Below are 23,936 nucleotides of genomic sequence, written 5' to 3'. Positions count from 1 at the left end.
GAGTGTTTGAGAGCATGTGAGAGTTAGGGACAGAGAAGGGGAGAAGAGAAATAGATGAGTTGGAAAGAGACCAGAATTCAAAAACCTCCTACACTGTGTTCATTGATGACAGGTTCAAACCTGGCTTGTAGTGATTGTAAGGCAGCAGATCTCATGCCCAAAGACCCCAGAAAGCTCCAGTCTTCACCATATGCTGTACTACCAGACCTGACAGTAATTTGTGTGTGTGTGTGTGTGTGTGTGTGTGTGTTTGTGTGTGTGTGTGTATGTGTGTGTCTGTGTGTGCTCAGAACTCACCTGTAGTAGTCTCAGAGCATGGGTGTCTAGGTAGCCAACCTCACCTGAAACTTATGTACAGAGAACCTAGCTGGTCAGGGCAAGCCAGCTAGTCCTGATTCTGGCTAAGTAAGAATGCCAGAGAACTCTGTGGAAGCCCTGGACCCCATTTTTGCCCCTTTTCACCACTTACCCAGCTAGGGAAAAGCTGGCTAGTGGCAAATCAGAACTGCAGCTGGCTCTCTGTCTCTCTTTCTGCTTGTTCCCTGCTCTCTCAATTTATGACTGTTTCCTTCTCCTCAATAAGAAAGTTACAAATGATGTACAGAAATACAGGGAAAGTAGGAAAAATCACCCCATAGCCACTATTACATGGAACTGTTGACTGTAAATCATTCCTCCCCCAATAAAGAACAGAATAAATATTTGTTAGGTTAAAAACATTGTAGGTTAAATAGGGAACATTCTTTAGAGCCATACAATACTAATCCATTGTGCACTGGATGTCACTGTCAAAAACAGTGCAATAGTAATTGTAGTAGTGCGTAGTATCTGCAAAAGGAAATGTATTGTGTGTCAGAAGTTCCCTGCAATTATAAGAGAATATCTATCACGCAGAAGAAATGACCCCTCATGTGATATCGGACTAAATGTTTAAATAAATATGCAAATATATGGGGATGATCTAGGAGGATTTGAAAAAAAATAAAATATAAAAACAAAAACCACAGGAAGACCTGATTACAGCAAAAATATAGAAAATGTCTGCTGAGAAACAGAGCGCTGCTTGAAAAATTCCCTGACACTTCAGGCTCCAGGCAAATGAAGAATCCCCAAGTATGAAAAGAAACACATACATATTGAAGCTTACACTAGAAAATGGAGGCAAGTTCTGTGCTATGATAATTACAATAAGGATACTGATAGGCTATTGGAAATGCTCCTGGAAGGTTTATAATTTATAATTGTAGTGAATCCTGCTCCAACTATGTGACCAATTATTTATGAATAAGGAGGCTGTTATAAATGTGGTAATTCTGCATTAAGATCAAATAAAAAGGTCAACAATTATAAAAATGACTGATATATATGTATATATGTATATATGTACATATATGTATGTGTTTATTATAAACTCTGAGGGATACTGGCATGGCTATGAGGAGACAGAGTATGGCTTGTGCCAGAGAGACTTACAAAGCTGAGGCTCCAGAAACCTAGGTGAAATCACGAACAAAACAAACCAGAGCTCAGCATGCCCTGGTGACTCTCTTTGTGTTGGTATGCATGAGACCCCTTCTGTTTCATTTGGTTTAAATCCCCCCTGCTTAACACTATTCTATTTACATAACCGCTGTAACAAGCACCTCCCTCCAGGGCATTGGTTCAAATCCCACTGTTTCATGATATGTTTTTGCTCCACCCCCCTCCTTGTCACACCCTGATCCCCTCTTTGTCACACTCTGATTTTCGCCAGTCACTTTTCTCTCCAACCACTCTATGTCACATCCTGTTTCCACCCTACTTGGCAAGTATATATAAAGATAGCATTGTGAGTTGTACTGTACTGTAACTTGTGTTTAGCTTAGCTTGTTTTAGATTCTGCTGCATCCTGCATGAATAAAGAGATACTGCCTACAGCTCAACCATGAGTCCCTGGTCGTCTGTTACCCGCCCGTGAAGCCAGCCCGGTGAAAATAACATAACCCGTCGAAAACAACATATGTCCCCTGAACAGGGACTGAAATAAGCCCTGAAACATGGACTGGCATCAACGTGGGACCCTACCCACCCATCATCCAGATAAGTAAACTTGGCTACCCATCCACCATGGGTTGCCTTTCTACTTATGAAGAGGTTTGCCAAAGCCTCTACTGTTTAATCTGAGACAGTTAGTCTGTTTCTGGAACACTTTACTCTGGGCCACATTTCGGTTCCCTGACCGGGAACTTTGGTTTCTTATGACCAGGGTCATAGAGCTTGGGAGATGCACGGAGATTTCTCCTTGGACTTTCTGGATTCCCTCTCCCATGTTTCCTGAGGAAAAGGACTACATTTTGCTCCGGGCCACAGTTTGGTTCTTTATAACCATGATTGTAGACCTTGGGATATGCATGGGGATTTCCCCTGGGACTTTCTGGACTTCTTCTCACATGTTTCCCATGGAGAAGGACTACTCTAATTTGAGGAGCATTCTCCAGTACCCTGGAAGTCCCCAAGTATGGAGACACGTGGCTAGTTCTACTCTCCTGATTGGATTCTTTCTTCGGTGGGAAGACACTTTTAAAAATGGGTGCCTGAAGCAATCCAGCCAGAACAGTCAGAAGCATCCTAAATGGAATTTCGAGGACCTTTTTGGACTAGGACGCCCTCTGGGGATTCTTAATCCTACATTGTGAGATCTTGATAATCTGGTTCAAGTTGCGTTTCATAAGAGAATGATTTGAATGACTGAATTTTTGTTTGACATTGACTTAAAAAAAAAGCTGGACTCAGCCATGATTTCTAGAGACATCCAGAAACAATCCAAAAAGTTGTTTTTTTCCTCCTTTGATTTCTCTTTTATGTCTTGACATGAATCTGAAATGTTTAATCCTCAAAATGGTATGAGTTATGTGTGGGGCAGATAGTGCAATGATTATGTTAATTATTCTCATGCCTGAGGCTTTTAACCGTGGTTCTTCTGTTTACCTTTCCATATTTTATTGAGTTTTAACTGTTTAAACAACCTTAAAATCATACTAGAAAGGACTTCCAATTATAATGGAGTTATCTATTATAGTAAACTTCTAATCTGCTACAAGTTTTGTTTGACAAGTAAGTGAATTTCAGCTGTCAGAATCTTCACATGAAAAAGCATCTACTCAAATGGAATTCCTGGAAATCCATTTGGATCCTGTTCTCTGACATCGCCCCTGGAAATAATGATGAGACCTGGCAGGTCCTGAAGAAACAGATTCACAGTCTCCAAAGATCACTCTCTACAGAAAAGCAGAATTCTGGTGGCCAACATTCCCCATCGAGACAGACTTGCAGCGTTTCATCCTCTGGCATTTTCTTCTGTGGTCAGCTACTTTGGACTGACACCTCCATCGGACTTACTGGTACATGCTGCTGTGTTTCTCAAAGACTAACTTCAGCCAATTGCCTTGAGACTTTATAGATCATGTCCCCTCACCTGCAGGCTCTGCCCCAGAGTCAGAAAACTCCCCCTCCTTATTAGGTTATGCCCACAGAGGCATGAAGCGCCCCAAGAGGCAAGAGATGCCCACAGAGGCAGGAAATGTCCTTTGAGGCAAGAGATGCCCCCAGAGGCATGAAGCACTCCCAGAGGCAAGAAATGCCCTTTCGCCTGCTAGGCCTTGCCCTTTGAGGCAAGAAAAGCTCCACTTGGCATCACACTGGTTATTGCTGCTCGCCTATTTTGTTTTCCATGTCATATGCCAGTTCTTTTGAAAACGCCTGTATGATATACGTTTCTGTTCACCCCGCAATGGCCATTAGTTAAAAAGAAAGGGGGAAATGTTGGTATGCATGAGACCCCTTCTGTTTCATTTGGTTTAAATCCCCCCTGCTTAACACTATTCTATTTACATAACCTCTTCATTCTATTTACATAACAGCTGTTAACAAGCACCTCCCTCTAGGGCATTGGTTCAATCCCCACTGTTTCATGAAAGGTTTTTGCTCCACCACCCCTCCTCGTCACACCCTGATCCCCTCTTTGTTACACTCTGATTTTCGCCAGTCACTTCTCTCCACCCTCTCTATGTCACATCCTGTTTCCCCCCTACTTGGCAAGTATATATAAACACAGCATTGTGAGTTGTACTGTACTATAACTTGAGTTTAGCTTAGCTTGTCTTATATTGTGCTGTGTCCTGCATGAATAAGGAGATACTGCATACAGCTCAACCATGAGACCCTGGTCATCTGTTACCTGCTGGTGAAGCCAGCCCAGTGAAAACAACATAACTCATCAAAAACAACACTTTGTATATCTGGGCCTGTCAGTAAAATAATATATAAGTAAAATATTAATGAGTGCAGACATAGTGAGTGAGAGCTGGTGAGAGTCGGAGACAGAAGGCAAGAGAAATAGAAGTGTTGGAAAGAGACCAGAAGTCAAAAACCCCCTAGACTGTGTACATTCATAGCCGGTTCAAACCTGGGTTGTAGAGATTGTAAAGCAGCAGTCTCATATCCACAGACCTCCGACACCCCTAGCCTTCAACATATGTGTGTAGTACTTACGACAGGAAATGTATTGTGAGTGTAAACTTCTCTTCAATTATAAGAGAAAAATATATCAAACAGAAGAAATGTCCCCTCCTGTAATATAGGACTAAATAAACAAATAAATATGCAAATAAATGGGGATGACTTAGGAGGATTTGAAAAAAATGAAAAATAAAAACAAAAAGCACAAGAAGACCTGATTACAGCAGAAATGGAAACCATCTGCTGAGAAACAGAGGGCTGCTTCAAAAATTCTGAGACACTTCAGTGTCCAGGGAAATTAAGATTTCAGGATAATGAAAAGAAACTCATATGTACTGAAGCTTACACTATATGATCCTGTCCAGTCATGTTTGGCTGCCTACTCAGCGCCAGACTATCAGTCCACTGCTCAGGGAAGCAGATTACCAGCCCAGAAATAACCCATAAATAGCTGTGTTTCAACATAGATGGGAACTTTGTTTGACAAAACAATAGTGGATGAACCCGGCCCCTTACACCTACCCTTTGGGTCTGGCTAAGGCAATTGCTCCTGTGGCCTTACATCCCTGATCATGGTGTACTGGTGTCCACACATCACACTCAGAGATATTCCCAGAAGTAGGCATGCATGAGTGTCCCATACAAAGTCTCTCTGCTTGCAGGAAGCACAAACTCCCCGGGCCCTTGCTATGGACAGACAACAGAAAGATGGATGCCTCCTTTGGCTGAATTCGGAAATCGCCAAAACAACAAGCCAGAGCTCAGCAGTGGCCTGGTTACTCTCTTTGTATATCTGGGCCTGTCAGTAAAATAGTATCTAAGTAACATATTAATGAGTGCAAACAGAGTGAGTGAGAGCCTGTGATAGACAGAGACAGAGAAGGCAAGAAGAGAAATAGAAGTGTTGGAAAGAGACCAGAAGTCTAAAACCTCCCACACTGTGTTCATACATGACAGGTTCAATACTGGGTTGTAGAGATTATAAGGCAGCAGTCTCATGTCCACAGACCACAGACAACCCCAGCCTTCACCATATGTGTGTATTATTTACCACAGGAAATGTATTGTGAGTGTAAACTTCCCTTCAATTATAAGAGAAAAATCTATCAAGCAGAAGAAATGACGCCTTATGTAATATAGGACTAAATAAATAAATAAATATGCAAATAAATTTGGATGATCTAGGAGGATTTGACAAAAATTAAAAATGAATACAAAAAGCACAAGAAGACCTGATTAGAGCAGAAACATAGAAACCATCTGCTGAGAAACAGAGGGCTGCTTCAGAAATTCTGAGACACTTCAGAGTCCAGGGAAATTAAGATTTCAGGAGATTGAAAAGAAACTCATATGTATTGAAGCTTACACTAGAGAAAGGAGGCAAGTTCTGTACTATAATAATTACAATAAGGATGCTGATAGAAATGCTATTAGAAATGCTACTGGAAGGTTCTATTTATAATTGTATTGAATCCTGCTCCAAATATGTGGCCAATTATTTATGAAAAAGGAAGCTGTTATAAATGTGTTAATTCTGATTAAGATCAATTACATAGGTTCACAATTCCAAAAATGACAGATATATATATATATGTATATATGTATATTTATATGTATATATGTATATTTATATGTATATTTATATATGTGTGTATATATATATATATATATATATATGTATATGGATTTATATCTTTATTATTAACTCTGAAACATACTGCCATGGATATGAGGAGACAGAATATGACTTGTGTCAGAGAGACTTACCAACAAAACAAGCCACAGCTCAGCAGTGCTCTGGTAACTCTCTTTGTATATCTGGGCCTGTCAATAAAATAAGGATATAAGTAAAATATTACTGAGTGCAGATAGAGTGAGTGAGAGCCTGTGAGAGTCAGAGACAGAGATGGCGAGAAGAGAAATAGAAGAGTTGGAAAAAGACCAGAAGACAAAACCCCCCTAGACTGTGTTCATTCATGACAGGTTCAAACCTGGGTTGTAGAGACTGTAAAGCAGCAGCTCTAATGCCCACAGACTCCAGACAACCCAAGCCTTCACCATATGTGTGTAGTATTTGCCACAGGAAATGTATTGTGCATCAAAAGTTCCCTCAATTATAAGAGAAAATCTATCAAGCAGAAGAAATGTCCCCTCATGTGATACCTGATCAAATACATAAATATGCAAATAAATGGGGATGATCTAGGAGGACTTGAAAAAATAAAAAAAATGAAAACAAAAACCACAAGAAGACCTGATTAGAGTAGAAACATAGAAACCATCTGTTGAGAAACAGAGGGCTGCTTCAAAAATTCCCTAATACTGCAGGGTCCAAGGAAATTAAGATTTCTGGAAAAAGAAAACAAACACATACGTATTGATGCTTACACTAAGAAAAGGAGGGAAGTTCTGGGCTATGATAATTACAATAAGTTTGCTGATAGAAAGAGGATTAAAAATGCTACTGGAAGGTTCTATTATTTATAATTGTATTGAATCCTGATCCAACTATATGGCCAATAATTTCTGAAAAACTAGGCTGTTATAAATGTGGTAATAATGAATTAAGGTCAAATACATAGGTCGACAATTCAAAAAATAACAGATGTATAAATATATCTGTCTATATATATGTATGTATGTATCTCTTTATTATAAACTCTGTGTGATACTCGCATGGAAATGAGGAGACAGAATATGGCTTGTGTCAGAAAGACTTACAAACTGAGGCTCCAGTAGCCTAGGAGAAATCGCCAACACAACAAACCAGAGCTACAGTGCTCTGGTAACTCTTTGTATATATGGGCCTGTCAGTAAAGTAAGTATATAAGTAAAATATAAATGAGTGAAGACTCAGTGTATGAGAGCATGTGAGAGTTAGAGACAGAGAAGGCGAGAAGAAATAGATGAGTAGGAAAGAGACCAGAATTCAAAAACCTCCTACACTGTGTTCATTGATAACAGGTTCAAAGATGGCTTGTAGAGAATGTAAGGCAGCAGTTTTCATGTCCACAGACCCCAGACAGCCCCAGCCTTCACCATATGCTGTACTACCAGACAGGACATTAATGTTTGTGTGTCTGTGTCTGTGTGTGCTCAGAGCTCACCTATAGTAGTCTCAGAGCATGGGTGGGAAGGTAGCCACCCTCACCTGCAACTTATGTACAGAGAACCTAGCTGGTCAGGGTAAGCCAGCTAGCCCAGATTCTGGCTATGCAAGAATGCATATGCAAAGGGACTCTCATGTCTCCCTCTCCTGAGTTCCCGATTCAATCTCATGCCTCACTATCATCCAAACACTGTCAACGGGTTAAGTTGGGGCACCCCCTCAGAATTCAAGGGAAAGAGTCTGTCCAGTCACGTTTGGCTGCCTTGCTATGGAGGAATAAAAGGAAGATGGATGCCTCCAATGGCTGAATTAGGAGTTTCCAGTGGAGATCACAGACCCGCCCCTCACCTTAGGGCCTGGCTGCTGCTAATAAAGGCAATTGGAAACACCTTTTACAACTTGGGGCCTGAGTGGACAAAATAGCAAGAGTGAAGTAGATGATTTGGCAGCTGTAGTTTGTGCTGAGAGAGATTTGTAGAGTGACAAGAGGTAAAAGAGTGGCTCTGTGAGATGTATCTCATGACTGTGGCTCAGAAGGGACAGGTGTATCCGCATTACTACCCGAATCCAGAGCTGTGCAGGTCTCTAGCTAAAATATATTTTCAGACCTCTACATGTTATATATATATATATATATATATATATATATATATATATATATATATATATGGAGAGAGAGAGAGAGAGAGGGAGAGCAAGACACTGATGTATTCATTTTAAACAATGGATGCAATATGAAAATTGATTGCTAAAACCTGGAGAGAAACTGCATCAGGAAAATAATTGTCCAAAGGAGTAAAATCTCCAAATCATTAGCTATATGCAGCTCCAAAGGGACCTAGCTGAAAAGGTTCGAGAAGTACCTCATCCAGGAGACTCTCCCCATGGAAAGGCACCACAAGTTTCCTAGTCTGGCAACACACAAAGGGCAGCTGCTATTTCCCAGTGCAAGCCTCAGGACAAAAACTTCTCCTTCTTCAGTGTCTTTACATCTTAATATAAGAAAAGTGACCAAGGGCCAAGGAGAGCTACAATGGTGTCCATATTGAGCTGTAAATCAGAATGTGCCAAGTGTTTTGCACAAAATCACGCATGCCACAGTGACTGTGTTGTACTCTCTCTCCCTCCCTCACACAAACACAAACACACACAAACACACACTCTCACATTTACACACACACACACATCCACTGAGGCACAGGCACAAATGGAGTTATAAACATGACCACTGGACAGCTTCTGCAAGGCAGGGCCCTGGGTGAACTCTGCTTCACAATTCCTGGAGGCACGCCCAGCCTTTTAAGGCCAGCTCTGAGCTCCCATTGTCAGGCTTACTTCAGAAGGCCCTCAGACAGCGCACCAGCCATGCTCTGATATTCCAGAGTCCTAGGCCACGCCCAGAACCCCTGCCATCAATATAATTGGACAATGTGCTACGACACGCCCAGGAGTGTCAAGGCCCCTATTCAGTGATTGGCCAGAAACCTTGAGCACCGCCCACACGGCCCTGCAGCACTCTCATTGGGCAGCCTCTGAAGGCCCGCCCAACAGCCACTTCTGCTGGAAAAAGATGAGAATTCAGAAACCTCCTACACTCTGTGAATTGATGACAGATTCAAACCTGGATTGTAGAGATAGTAAGGCAGCAGCTCTCATGCCCACAAACCCCAGATAGCCCCAGCCTTCTCGATATGCTGTATTACCAGACCTGACATTAATGTGTGTCTGTCTGTCTGTCTGTGTGTTCTCAGAGCACGGTTGGGAAAGTAGCCAGCCTCTCCTGCAACTTATGTATACAGAACCTAGCTGGTCAGGGCAAGACAGCTAGCCCAGATTCTGGCTAAGCCAGAATGCATATGCAAAGGGACTCTCATGTCTCCCTCTCCTGAGTTCCCGATTCAATCTCATGCCTCACTATCATCCAAACACTGCCAACAGGGTAAGCTGGGGCACCCCTCTGAATTCAAGGGTGGGAGCATGTCCAGTCACGTTTGGCTGCCTACTAGCCTCCAGACTCTCAGTCCACTGCTCTGGCAGCAGATTACAAGACCAGAATGAACCCAGAAAGAGCTGTGTTTCAACATAGATGGGAACTGTGTTTGACCAAACAATAGTGGATGAACCAGGTCCCTTACACCTACCCTTTGGGTCCGGCTAAGGCAATTGCTCCTGTGGCCTCACAATCGCTGATTATGCTGTTCTGGTGTACACACATCACACTAAGAGAGATTCCCAGAAGTAGGAATGCATGAGTGTCCCATACAAAGTCGCTCTGCTTGCAGGAAGTACAAACTCCCCTGGTCCTAGCTATGGAGAGACAAAAGAAAGATGGATGTCTCCATTTGCTGTATTCACAGCTTCCAGTGGAAATCACAGCCCCGCACCTCACCTGAGGGCCAGGCTGATGCTATAAAGTCAATTGGAAACACCTGTTACCACTTGGGCCCTGAGGACATACTCAGGAATCGATCCAGGAGCTAGCAGGCTGGCAGACCTCCTGACACCGGGATAGCTGTGCTCCTAGTTGGGTGGGCATTCTGTATCCGCATTCTTACCCTAATCCAGAGCTGTCCAGGTCCCTAGTTAAAATTTTTTTCAGACCTCTACATGTTACATATATATATATATATATATATATATATATATATATATATAGAGAGAGAGAGAGAGAGAGAGAGAGAGAGAGGGAGAGAGAGAGGGAGAGAGAGAGAGACTGATATAATCATTTTCTACAATGGATTAGATATGACATTCAGACAATTGATTGCTAAAATCTGGAGAGAAACTGTGCATCAGGAAAAGATTTGTACAAAGGAGTCATATCTCAAAATCATTAGCTATATGCAGCTCCAACGGGACAGAGCAAAAAAGGCTTGAGAAGGAACTCTTCATGGAGACACTTCACATGGACAGGCACCATAAGTTTCCTAGTCTGGCAGCAGACACAGGGCAGCTGGTAGTTCCCAGTGCATGCCTCAGGGCAAAACCTCTCCCTCTTCAGCGTTTTTACATCTGAAAAGAAGCAAAGTGACCAAGGGCCAAAGAGAGCTTCAATGGTGTCAATATTGAACTGTAAATCAGAATGTACCAAGTGTTTTGCAAAGAAATCGCTTTATTATACACTCTGAGTGATACTGGCATGGAAATGAGGTGACAGAATATGGCTTGTGTCAGAAAGACTTACAAACTGAGGCTCAAGTAGCCTAGGTGAAATCCCCAACACAACAAGCCAGAGCTCAGCAGTGCTCTGGTAGCTCTCTTTGTATATCTGGTCCTGTCCGTAAAAAAAAATATATATATATATATATATATATATGTAAAATATTAATGATTGAAGACAGAGTGTGTGAGAGCATGTTGGAGTTAGAGACAGAGAAGGCGAGAAGAGAAATAGATGAGTTGGAAAGAGACCAGAATTCAAAAACCTCCTACACTGTGTTCGTTGATGACAGGTTCAAACGTGTCTTTAGAGATTGTAAGGCAGCAGCTCTCATGCCCACAGACCCAGACAGCCCCAGGCTTCACCATATGCTGTACTGCCAGACATGACAGTATGTGTGTGTGTGTTTGTCTGTCTGTCTGTCTGTGTGTGTCTGTGTGCTCAGAACTCACCTATAGTAGTCTCAGAGCATGGGTGACAAGGTAGCCAGCCTCACCTGTAACTATGGAAAGACAGCTAGACCAGATTCTGGCTAAGAAAGAATGCATATACAAAGGGACTGTCATGTCTCTCTCTCCTGACTTCCCGATTCAATCTCATGCCGCACTATCATCCAAAAACTGCCAACGGGGTAAGCTGGGGCACCCCTCAGAATTCAGGGGCAGGACCCTGTCCAGTCACATTTGGCTGCATACTCAGCCTCCAGGCTCCCTGTCCACTTCTCTGTAGACAACAGATTACAAGTCGCTCTGCTTGCAGGAAGCACCAACTACCTGGGCCTTTCCTATGGAGAGACAAAAGGAAGATGGATGCCTCCATTGGCTGAATTAGGAGTTTCCAGTGGAGATAACAGCCCCGCCCCTCACCTGAGGGCCTGGCTGCTGCTAATAAAGGCAATTGGAAACACATGTTACCACTTGGGACCTGAGGACAAAATATTCAGGAATCCCTCCAGGAGCTAGGAGGCTGGCAGACCTCCGGACCCCAGGATAGCTGTGCTCCTATTGGCAGGGCCATCTGGCCGGAGGTGAGAATGTTCTCTAGATACAAGAAAGAACTTCAGGTTTCAAAAGGATATGAAACCCCATGAGGCACTTGGAAAAGACATTTCCATGCCATCAAAACACCCTCTGTCAGAACCCTGGAAGCTTCCGTTTTGCGTGGAAAGTCTGGACACTGGTGTGGCCATCAGTACCACAGCTCCTTTACATTTGGCCCTATAGAGGAATAGTACAATGTGTGTGTCAGAGAGATAGAGTTTCACTTCTCTTGACCTGAGCTCTCATGGAATAAGGACAAGTATGCGGTGCAGGAAATTGAGGAGGGCTGCATTTAGACTGAGTGTTAGCCTCAGGGCCCTAGAGAATGGGAGACAAGCACAGAGGGCCTGGGCATCTGCAGCTGGAGATGGACATATGCCTGTAACCTGCAGCAGGATCGCTGTCTCCTAAGTTCCCCAATGTACTATGCCATATGCAGGAGACTGAATAATCCAAAGTCACGTTTGGCTGCATACTCAGCCTCCAGGCTCCCTGTCCACTTCTCAGTAGACAGCAGATTACACACCCAGAAAGAAGCCAGAAAGAGCTGTGTCTCAACATAGATGGGAACTGTGTTTGACCAAACAATATTGGATGAACCTGGCCCCTTACACCTCACCTTTGTGTCCTGCTAAGGGAATTGCTCCTGTGGCCTCACAATCCCTGAACATGGTGTCCTGGTGTCCACACATCACACTCATAGAGATTCCCAGAAGTAGGCATCCATGAGTGTCCCATACAAAGTCGCTGTGCTTGCAGGAAGCACAAACTCTCAGGGCCCTTGCTATGGAGACACTAAAGGAAGATGGATGCCTCCATTGGCTGAATTAGGAGCTTCGAGTGGAAATCAAGCACCACCCATCACCTGACCACCTGGATGCTTCTAATAAAGGCAATTGGAAACACCTTTTACACTTGGGCCCTGAGGACAGACTCAGGAATCCTCCAGGAGCTACCAGGCTGGCAGACCTCCTGACCCCAAGATAGCTGTGCTCCGAGTTGGGCGGCCCTTCTGGCCAGAGGTGAGAATATTCCCTAGATACAAGAAAGAACTTCAGGTTTCAAAAGGATTTGAAACCCCAGGAGGCACTTGGAAAAGACAATTCACAGCCATCAAAACACCCTCTTTCTGAACCCTGGAAACTTCCGTTTTGCATGGAAAATCTGGACACTGGTGTGGCCATCAGTACCACAGATCCTTTACATTCTGCCCAATAGTGGGAAAGCACAATGTGTGTGCCAGGGTCATAGAGTTTCACTTCTCTTGACATGGGCTCTCATGGAATAAGGACAAGGATGTGGTGCAGGAAATTTAGGAGGGCTGCATTTAGGCTGAGTGTCAGCTACAGGGCCCTGGAGAATGGGAGTCAAGCACAGAGGGCCTGTACAGCTGCAGCTGTAGATGGGCATATGCCTGTTACCTGCAGCAGAAACGCTGTCTCCTAAGTTCTCCTCTGTACTGCGCCATAAGCATGAGACTAACTAAACCAAAGGGCAAAGAAAGGAAAACTTCAACCCCAGGAAGACCGAGTTCACGATGGATGCACTGACTTCCACAAAGGGTCCAGGGAAGTAGGCACATAGAGACAGTCAGAGATAGAGTAAAGACAGTGACTGAAAAGGACAAATTCTGGCCCTGTGTTGATCAGTGCCAAAGCACTGAAGACAAGCCCTCCATTCCCATTCATACTTCTTACAAGTGGCATTGTTATTTTATGTTTGTGAGGAAAGGTTACATTTAGAACATCTAGGTCTTAGCCCACTCTGAGAAGCAACACTTGGACTGCAGCCCACTCTCCAAAACTGCCCTTGCCTCTACAAATTGGAAGTAATTTTAGTGATGCTCCAGCCCAATGCAGGATGGTGTATTTCATCTCACCAGTCCAGCCTCAGCCTGTCCTGTGTACAGGGAAGTGAACTATGTCTATTTCTTCTTTGATTTACAGTTTTGGGATAGGACTCGGTGGACAAAAAAGCAAGAGTGAAGTAGATGATTTGGCAGCTGTAATTTGTGCTGAGAGAGATTTGTAGAGTGACAAGAGGTAAACGAATGGCTCTGTGAGATTTCTCTCATGACTGTGGCTCAAAAGGGCCAGGTGTATTCGCATTATGACCTGAATCCAGAGCTGTGCAGGTCTCTAGCTAAAATATATTTTCAGACCTCCACTATATATATATATATATATATATATATATATATATATATATATATATATATATATATATAGAGAGAGAGAGAGAGAGAGAGAGAGAGAGAGAGAGAAAGAGAAAGACACTGATGTAGTCATTTTCTACAATGGATGCGATATGACATTTAGACATTGATTTCTAAAACCTGGAAAGAAACTGTGTATCATGAAAAGAACACTCAAGTAAAAGGTCAAAGTTTCATAGGTGGAGGGGAGAAGTGTTAAGTTTCTGGCATATGAAGGTGAGAATTGCCTAGAGCTGATCGATAGTTACATGGACAATGAAGGGAGCATGGGTTGGAGGAACAGCAGGTGGACATGACAGGGAACTATATGGAAGCCCAGGACCCCGTTTTGAGCCCCTGGTCACCACTTACCCAGCTAGGGAAAAGCTGGGCTAGTATCAAATCAGAACTGCAGCGGTCTCTCTGTCTCTCTTCCTGCTTGGGCCCTGCTCTCTCAATTTATGACTGTTTCCTTCTCCTCAGTAAGAAAGTTACAAATGATGTACAGAAATGCATGGAAAGTGGGAAAAATTACCTCTGTGTCCAGTATTACATGTAACTGTTGACTGTAAAGCATTCATCCCCCAAGAAAGAACAGAATAAATATTTGTGAAGTTAAGAACATTGTAGTTTAAATAGTGAATATTCTTTAGAGCCATGCAATACTAATCCATTGTGCATTGGCTTTCACTGTCAAAAACAGTAGTAGTTGTTGTAGTGTGTAGTATCAGCAAAAGGAAATGTATTGTGTGTCAAAAGTTCCCTTCAATTATAAGAGAAAATCTATCACGAAGAAGAAATGTCCCCTCATGTGATATGGGACTAAATAAATAAATAAATAAATATGCAAATGAATGGGGATGATCCAGGAGGATTTGAAAAAAATAAAAACAAAAACCACAGGAAGATCTGAGTACAGCAGAAATATAGAAAACATCTGCTGAGAAACAGAGGGCTGCTTCAAAACTTCCCTGACACTACAGGGTCCAGGCAAATTAAGAATTCCTGAGAATGAAAAGAAAGGCATATGTATTGCAGCTTACACCAGAAGTCAAAAACCAGAGACCAGAAGTCAAAAACCTCCAACACTGTGCTGATACATTACAGGTTCAAACCTGGTTTGTAGAGATTGTAAGGCAGCAGTCTCACATCCACAGACCCCAGACCACCCCAGCCTTCACCATATGTGTGTAGTATTTATGACACCAAATGTATTGTGAGTGTAAACTTCCCTTCAATTATAAGATAAAAATCTATCAGGCAGAAGAAATGACCCCTCATGTAATATAGGACTAAATAAATAAATACATATGCAAATAAATGGGGATGATCTAGGAGGATTAGAAAAAAATGAAAAATAAAAACAAAAGCACAATAAGAGATTATTACAGCAGAAAATGGAAACCACCTGCTGAGAAACAGAGGGCTGCTTCAAAAATTCTGAGACACTTCAGAGTCCAGGGAAATTAAGATTTCAGTAGAATGAAAAGAAACTCATATGTACTGAAACTTACACTAGAGATAGGAGGCAAGTTCTGTACTATGGTAATTACAATAATGATGCTGATAGAAATGCTATTAGAAATGCTACTGGAAGGTTCTATTATTTATAATTGTATTGAATCCTGCTCCAACTAGGTGGCTAATTATTAATGAAAAAGGAAGCTGTTATAAATGTGTTAATTCTGATAAAGGTAAAATACATAGGTCGAGATATACTGCCATGGAAATGAGGAGACAGAATATGGCTTGTGTCAGAAAAAACTTACAAAGCTGTGACTCCAGTAGCCTAGGTGATATCACCAACAAAACAAGCCAGAGCTCAGCAGTGCACAGGTAACTCTCTTTGTATATCTGGACCTGTCAGTAAAATAAGTATATAAGTAAAATATCAATCAGTGAAGACAGAGTGTATGAGAGCATGTGAGAGTTAGAGACAGAGAAGGCGAGAAGAGGAATAGATTAGTTGAAAAGAGACCAGAAGTCAAAAACCTCCTACACTGTGTTCATTGATGGCAGGTTCAAACCTGGCTTGTAGAGATTGTAAGGCAGCAGCTCTCATGCCCACAGACCCCATACAGCCCCAGCCTTCACCATATGCTGTACTAACAGACCTGACAGTAATGCCTGTGTGTCTGCCTGTCTGTCAGTCTGTGTGTGTCTGTGTGTGCTCAGAGCTCACCTATCTTAGTCTCACAGCATGGGAGTCAAGGTAGCCAGACTCACCTGCAACTTATGTATAGAGAACCTAGCTGGTCAGGGCAAGCCAGCTAGCCCAGATTCTGTCTAAGCAAGAATGCACATGCAAAGGTACTCTCATGTCTCCCTCTCCTGAGTTCCTGATTCAATCCCATGCCTCACTATCATCCAAACACTGCCAATGGGGTAAGCTGGGGCACCCCACAGCATTCAGGGGAATGAGCCTGTCCAGTCATGTTTGGCTGCCTACTCAGCCTCCAAATTCTCAGTCCACTTCTCAGGGCAGCAGATTACAAGACCAGAATGAACCCAGAAAGAGCTGTGTTTCAACATAGATGGGAACTGTGTTTGACCGAACAATAGTGGATGAACCAGGCCCCTTACACCTACACTTTGTGTCCAGCCAAAGCAATTGCTCCTGTGTCCTCACAATCACTGATCATGGTGTCCTGGTGTCCACACATCACACTCAGAGAGAATCCCAGAATTAGGCATGCATGAGTGTCCCATACAAAGTCGCTCTGCTTGCAGGAAGAACAAACTCCCAGGGCCCTTGCTATGGAGAGACAAAAGCAAGACGGATGCCTCCCTTGGTGGAATTAGGAGATTCCAGTGGATAACATGGCCCCACCACTCTCCTGAGGGCCTGGCTGCTGCTAATAAAGGCAATTGGAAACACCTGTTACCACTTGGGACCTGAGGACATACTCAGGAATCCCTCCAGGAGCTAGCAGGCTGGCAGACCTCCTGACCCCGGGATAGCTGTGCTCCTAGTTGGGAGGGTTTTTGGGCCAGAGGTGAGAATATTCCCTAGATACAAGAACGAACTTTAGGTTTCAAAAGGATTTGAATCCCCAGGAGGCACGTGGAAAAGATATTTCAAAGCCATCAAAACACCCTCTTTCTGAACCCTGGAAGTTTCCGTTTTGCATGGAAAATCTGGACACTGTTCTGGCCATCAGTAACACAGATCCTTTACATTTGGCCCAATAGAGGGAAAGCACAATGTGTGTACTAGGGTGGTAGGGTTTCACTTCTCTTGACCTGGGCTCTCATGGAATAAGGACAAGGATGTGGTGCAGGAAATTGAGGAGGGCTGCATTTAGGCTAATTGTCAGACACAGGGCCCTGGAGAATGGGAATCAAGCACAGAGGGCATGGACAGCTGCAACTGGAGATGGACATATGCCTGTTACCTGTAGCAGGAAAGCTGTCTCCTCAGTTCCCCTCTGTACTACGCCATATGTACCAGACTAAATAATCCAAAGGGCAAAGAAAGGAAAATTTAAACACCAGGAAGACCGAGTTCACAATGCATGCTATTACTTCCAGGAAGGATCCAGGGAAGAAGGCACGCACAGACAGTCAGAGAGACAGAATCCAGTGACTGAAAAGGACAGAAATTCATGCCCTGTGTTGATCACTGCCAGAGCACTGAAGACACCCCTCCATGCCCATGCATACTTCTTACAAGTGGCATTGTGATTTTATGTTTGTGAGGTAAGTTTACACTTAGAACATCTAGGTCTTAGACCTCTCTGAGAAGCAACCCTTGGCCTTCAGCCCACTCTCCAAAACTGCCCTTGACTCTCCAAATTGGAAGTAGTTTTAGTGATGCTCCAGCCAATGTAGGCTGGCGTATTTCATCACCCCGATCCAGCCTCAGCCAGTCCTTTGTGCAGGGAACTGAACTATGTCTATTTCTTCTTTGATTTACAGTTTTAGAATAGGACTCGGTGGACAAAAAGAGCAAGAGTGAAGTAGATGACTTGGCAGCTGTAGTTTGTTCTGAGATAGATCTGTAGAGTGACAAGAGGAAAACGAATGGCTCTGTGAGATGTCTCTCATGACTGTGGCTCAGAAGGGCCAGGTGTATCCGCATTACTACCCGAATCCAGAGCTGTGCAGGTCTCTAGCTGAAATATATTTTCAGAACTCTACATGTTTTATATATATATATATGTTTATGTATATGTATATGTATATGTATATGTATATGTATATGTATATGTATATGTATATGTATATGTATATGTATATGTATATGTATATGTATATACATATATATATACACATATATATATGTGTATATATATATATAGAGAGAGAGAGCAAGACAATGATGTAGTCATTTTCTACATTGGATGCGATATGACATTCAGACAATTGATTGCTAAAACCACGAGAGAGAGAATCTGTGCGTCAGGAAAAGAATTCTCCAAAGGAGTAATATCTCCAAATCATTAGCTATATGAAGCTCCAAGGGGACCTAGCGAAAAAGGCTCGAGAAGGAACTCATCCAGGAGTCTCTCCACATGGACAGACAACACAAGTTTACTAGTCTGGCATCACACACAGGGCAGCTGTTAGTTCCCAGAGCAAGCCTCATGTCAGTAACCTCTCCTAATTCAGTGTCTTTATATCTGAAAATAAGAAAAGTGACCAAGGGCCAAGGAGAGCTACAATAGTGTCAATATTGAGCTGTAAATCAGAATGTGCCAAGTGTTTTCCACAAAATCACCTGTACCACAGCGATTCTGTTGTTCACTCTCTCTCTCCCTCCCTCACACACACACACACACACACACACACACACACACACACACACACACACAAATACTCACAAACACACACTCTCACTGTTACACACACGCACACATCCACAGAGGCACAGGCACAAATGGAGTTATACACATGCACACCGGACAGCTTCTGCAAGGCAGGGCCCTGGGCTGAACCCTTCTTTGCACTTCCTGGAAGCACGCCCAGCCTTTTAAGGCCAGCTCTGAGCTCCCATTGTCAGGCTTACTTCAGAAGGCCCACATGCAGGGCACCAGCCATGCTCTGATATGACAGAGGCCTAGGCCACGCCCAGACCTTCCCAGCAATATCATTGGCTAGTGTGCTAGGACACGCCCAGGAGTGTCAAGACCCCTAGTCAGTGATTAGCCAGCAACCTTGAGCACCGCCCACATGGCCCTGCAGCACTCTCATTGGGCAGCCTCTGGAAGGCCCGCCCAACGGCCACTTCTGCTGGAAAGAGTGAGAATTCAAAAACCTCCTACACTGTGTTCATTGATGACTGGTTCAAACCTGGCTTGTAGAGATTGTAAGGCAGCAGCTCTCATGCCCACAAACCTCAGGGAGCCCCAGCCCTCACCATATGCTGTACTACCAGACCTGACAGTAAAGAGTGTGTGTGTGTATCTGTCTGTCTGTCTGTCTGTCTGTCTGTCTGTGTCTGTGTGTGCTCAGAGCTCACCTATCATAGAATCAGAGCATGGGTGGGAAGGTATCCGGCCTCACCTGCAATTTATGTACAGAGAACCTAACTGGTCAGGGCAAGCAAGCTAGCCCAGATTCTGGCTAAGCAAGAATGCACATGCAAAGGGACTCTCATGTCCCCTCTCCTGAGTCCCCGATTCAATCTCATGCCTCACTATCATCGAAAAACTGCCAATAGGTTAAGCTGGGTCACCCATCAGAATTCAGGTGCAGGAGCCTATCCAGTCACTTTTCGCGGACTACTCAGCCTCCAGACTCAGTCCACTGCTCAGGGCAGCATATTACAAGCCCAGAAAGTACCCAGAAACAGCTGTGCTTCAACATAGATGAGAACTGTGTTGGACAAAACAATAGTGGATGAACCCGGTCCCTTACACCTAACCTTTGGGTCCGGCTTAGGCAATTGCTCCTGTGGCCTCCTGATCATGGTGTCCTGGTGTCCACACATAACACTCAGAGACTCAGAGAGATTCCCAGAAGTAGGCATGCATGAGTGTCCCATACAAAGTCGCTCTGCTTGCAGGAAGCACAAACTCCCCGGGACCTTGCTATGGAGAGACAAAAGGAAGATGGATGCCTACATTGGCTGAATTAGGAGCTTCCAGTGGAGATCTCAGCCCCGACCCTCACCTGAGGGCCTGGTTGCTGCTAATAAAAGTAAATGGAAACACCTTTTACCACTTGGGGCCTGAGGACATACTCTGAAATCCCTCCAGGAGCTAGCAGGCTGACAGACCACCTGAATCTGGGATAGCTGTCCTCCTACTTGGGAGGGCTTTCGGGCCAGAGGTGAGAATATTCCCTAGATACAAGAATGAACTTCAGGCTTCAAAAGGATTTGAAACCCCAGGAGGCACTTGGAAAAGACTTTTCATAGCCATCAAAACACCCTCTTTCTGAACCCTGGAAGCTTCTGTTTAGCGTGGTAAATCTGGACACTGGTGTGGCCATCAGTACCACAGATCCTTTACATTCGGCCCAATATAGGGAAAGTAAAATGTGTGTGCCAAGGTGGTAGAGTTTCACTTCTCTTCACCTGGGGTCTCATGGAATAAGGACATGGAAGAGGTGCAGGAAATTGAGGAGGGCTGCATTTAGGCTGAGTGTCAGCCACAGGGCCCTGGAGAATGGGAGTCAAGAAAAGACGGCCTGGACAGCTGCAGCTGGTGATGGACATATGCCTGTTACCTGCAGCAAGAATGCTGTCTCCTTGGTTCTCCTCTATAATACGCCATATGCACAAAATTAAGTAATCCAAATGCAAAGAAAGGAAAAGTTCTACACCAGGAAGACCGAGTTCACGATGCATGCACTGACGTCCAAGAAAGGTCCAGGGAAGAAAGCACGTAGAGACAGTCAGAGAGACAGAATGACAGTGACTGAAAAGGACATAAATTCTGGCGCTGTGTTGATCAGTGCCAGAGCACTGAAGACAAACCCTCCATGCCCATGCATACTTCTTACAAGTGGCATTGTTATTTTATGTTTGTGAGGAAAGGTTACACTTAGAACATCTAGGTCTTAGCCCACTCTGAGAAGCAAGACTTGGACTGCAGCCAACTCTCCAAAACAGCCCTTGCCTCTCCAAATTGAAAGTAGTTTAGTGATGCTCCAGCCAAGATTCAGGCTGGCATATTTCATCTCCCTGGGCAAGCCTCAGCCTGTCCTGTGTGCAGGGACCTGCAATATGTCTATTTCTTCTTTGATTTACAGTTTTGGAATAGGACTCCTTGGACAAAATGAGCAGGAGGGATGTAGATGACTTGGCAGCTGTAGATTGTGCTGAGAGAGATTTGTACAGTGACAAGAGGTAAACGAATGGCTCTGTGAGATGACTCTCATGATTGTGGCTCAGAAGGGCTGGGTGTAACCGCATTACTACCCGAATCCAGAGTTGTGCAGGTCTCTAGCTAAAATATATTTTCAGAGAGAGATAAAGAGCAAGACACTGATGTAGTCATTTTCTACAATAATGCGATATGACATTCAGACAATTGATTGCTAAAACCTGGAGAGAAACTCTGTATCAGGAAAAGAACACTCAAGTAAAATATCTACAATGGTGTCAGTATTGAGTAGTAAATCAGAATGTGCCAAGTGTTTTGCACAAAATCTCCTGTGACACAGTGATTCTGTTGTTATCTTTCTCTCCCTACCACACACATACACACACACAAACACAAACACACACACTCACAGTCACGCACGCACACATCCACAGAGGCACAGGCACAAACGGAGTTATACACATGCGCACTGGACAGCTTCTGCAAGGCAGGGCCCTGGGCTGAACCCTGCTTCGCACTTCCTAGAAGCACGTCTGCCTTTTAAAGCCAGCTCTGAGCTCCCATTGGCGGGCTACCTTCAGAAGGCTGCTCTCTGAGGCCCGCCCTCGCAACTTCTCCTCTGTCCTCATTGGCCAGCTCTTGGTTCACGCCCCTGAGAGTGATGATCCTCTTCTCTAATTGGCCAGCTGTCTCTATGAATACACACAGGGCCCTCCCCTCAGGCTCAGAGGGCACAGTCTCTTAGACCCGCCCCTGGGGACTGTCTGCCGTCCTCTGAAGGCCCTGTTTCTGCCAACACGACCCAACAGCTCCTGTCTGGACCCATCCTTAGGACACTGCCTGCTTGAGCTAGGCTGGCCATGCTCTTGGGGCAAACCCATTAACACTGTCTCCACACTTGTAGCCCAGTGCTTCAGGGCACTTGCCCTATGGTGCCTTAGTCCCACACTGGAGCTGCCCTCTTGTGGACACCCAGCAGAATGCATCTGAGTACAGGGATTCAAAAGCTCACAGTAGAGTCATCCCAGACAAAGAGAGAAACCCCTTCCACTTGCAAAGCCAAATGGGGGATCCCCCCACCCACAGGAAAGAACAGATGTCTAGTTCACTCTACGTCAATTTCAACTTTGCTGTCCATGGGCCACAAATCCCAGAATTCTCCTCATTCCCCAGAATCACTACACTCATCTATGTCCTATGCTGCCACCTTGTGGGCACACAGAAGAATGCAGTTGAGCTCCCCCATGCCACTCCTCTTTGAGTCTACACAGAAAATTACACACAGCATGGGAATAGCAAAGGAAAGAACCCATCTGAGGACCACCTGGGAGGATGCACAACAGTGTCAAGAATATCCATGTGCCATTCATATTTGAAAAACCACTTGTGCAGTGGAAACTTCCTTTGTCATTGCACAACCCAGTTCCTAAGAAACTGCGTCAGGAATAAAGAAACAACAGCGGTAATCATAACTGAAACACACTTATGTACACTTACACACACACACCCCCTCCCACAGAGACGCACACACTTTTCCATGAAATAACGTGAATTGGGGTTGCTGTTTTGCACTCAATTATAAGGTCAAAGTTTCATGGGTGGAGGGGAGAAGTGTTAAGTTTCTGGCATATGAAGGGGAGAAGTGCCTAGAGCAGATTAAAAGTTACATGGACAACGAAGGGAGCATGGGTTTCCGTCACAGCTGTTGGAGATGCCAGGGAACTATGTGGAAGCCCAGAACCCCTTTTTGAGCCCCTGCTCACCACTTACCCAGCTAGGGAAAAGCTGGGCTAGTGTAAAATCAGAACTGCAGCTGTCTCTCTGTCTCTCTTCCTGCTTGGGCCCTGCTCTCTCAATTTACAACTGTTTCCTTCTCCTCAGTAAGAAAGTTACAAATGATGTACAGAAATACAGGGAAAGTGGAAAAAATTACCCCTGTGCCATGCAATACTAATCCATTGTGCATTGGCTATCACTGTCAAAAACAGTGCAGTAATAGTTGTAGTAGTGTGTAGTATCTGCAAAAGGAAATATATTGTGTGTCAAAAGTTCCTTTCAATTTAAGAGAAAATCTATCAGGCAGAAGAAATGACCCCTCACGTCATATGGGACTAAATAAATAAATAAATATGCAAATGAATGGGGATGATCTAGGAGGATACGAAAAAAATAAAAACAAAAACCACAGGAAGACCTGATTACAGCAGAAATATAGAAAACGTCTTCTGAGAAACAGAGGGCTGCTGCAAAACTTACCTGAAACTTCAGGGTCCAGGCAAATTAAGAATTCCAGAGATTGAAAAAAAAGGCATACGTATTGAAGCTTAGATTAGAAAATGGAGGCAAGTTCTGTGCTATGATAATTACAATGAGGATACTGATAGAAAGGCTATTGGAAATGCTCCTGGAAGGCTTATAATTAATAATTGTAGTGAATACTGCTCCGACTATGTGACCAATTATTTATGAATAAAAAGGCCATTATAAATGTGGTAATTCTACATTAAGATCAAATAAAAAGTCAACAATTCTAAAAATTACTGATATATATGTATATATATTTACATATATGTATGTGTATCTTTATTATAAACTCTGAGGGATACTTTCTGGCTATGCTGAGACAGAGTATGTCTTGTACCAGAGAGGCTTACAAAGCTGAGGC

This window comes from Erinaceus europaeus, chromosome 6, assembly GCF_950295315.1.
Source record: "Erinaceus europaeus chromosome 6, mEriEur2.1, whole genome shotgun sequence".
NCBI classification, from domain to species: domain Eukaryota; kingdom Metazoa; phylum Chordata; class Mammalia; order Eulipotyphla; family Erinaceidae; genus Erinaceus; species Erinaceus europaeus.
This window is presented reverse-complemented; position numbering follows the sequence as displayed.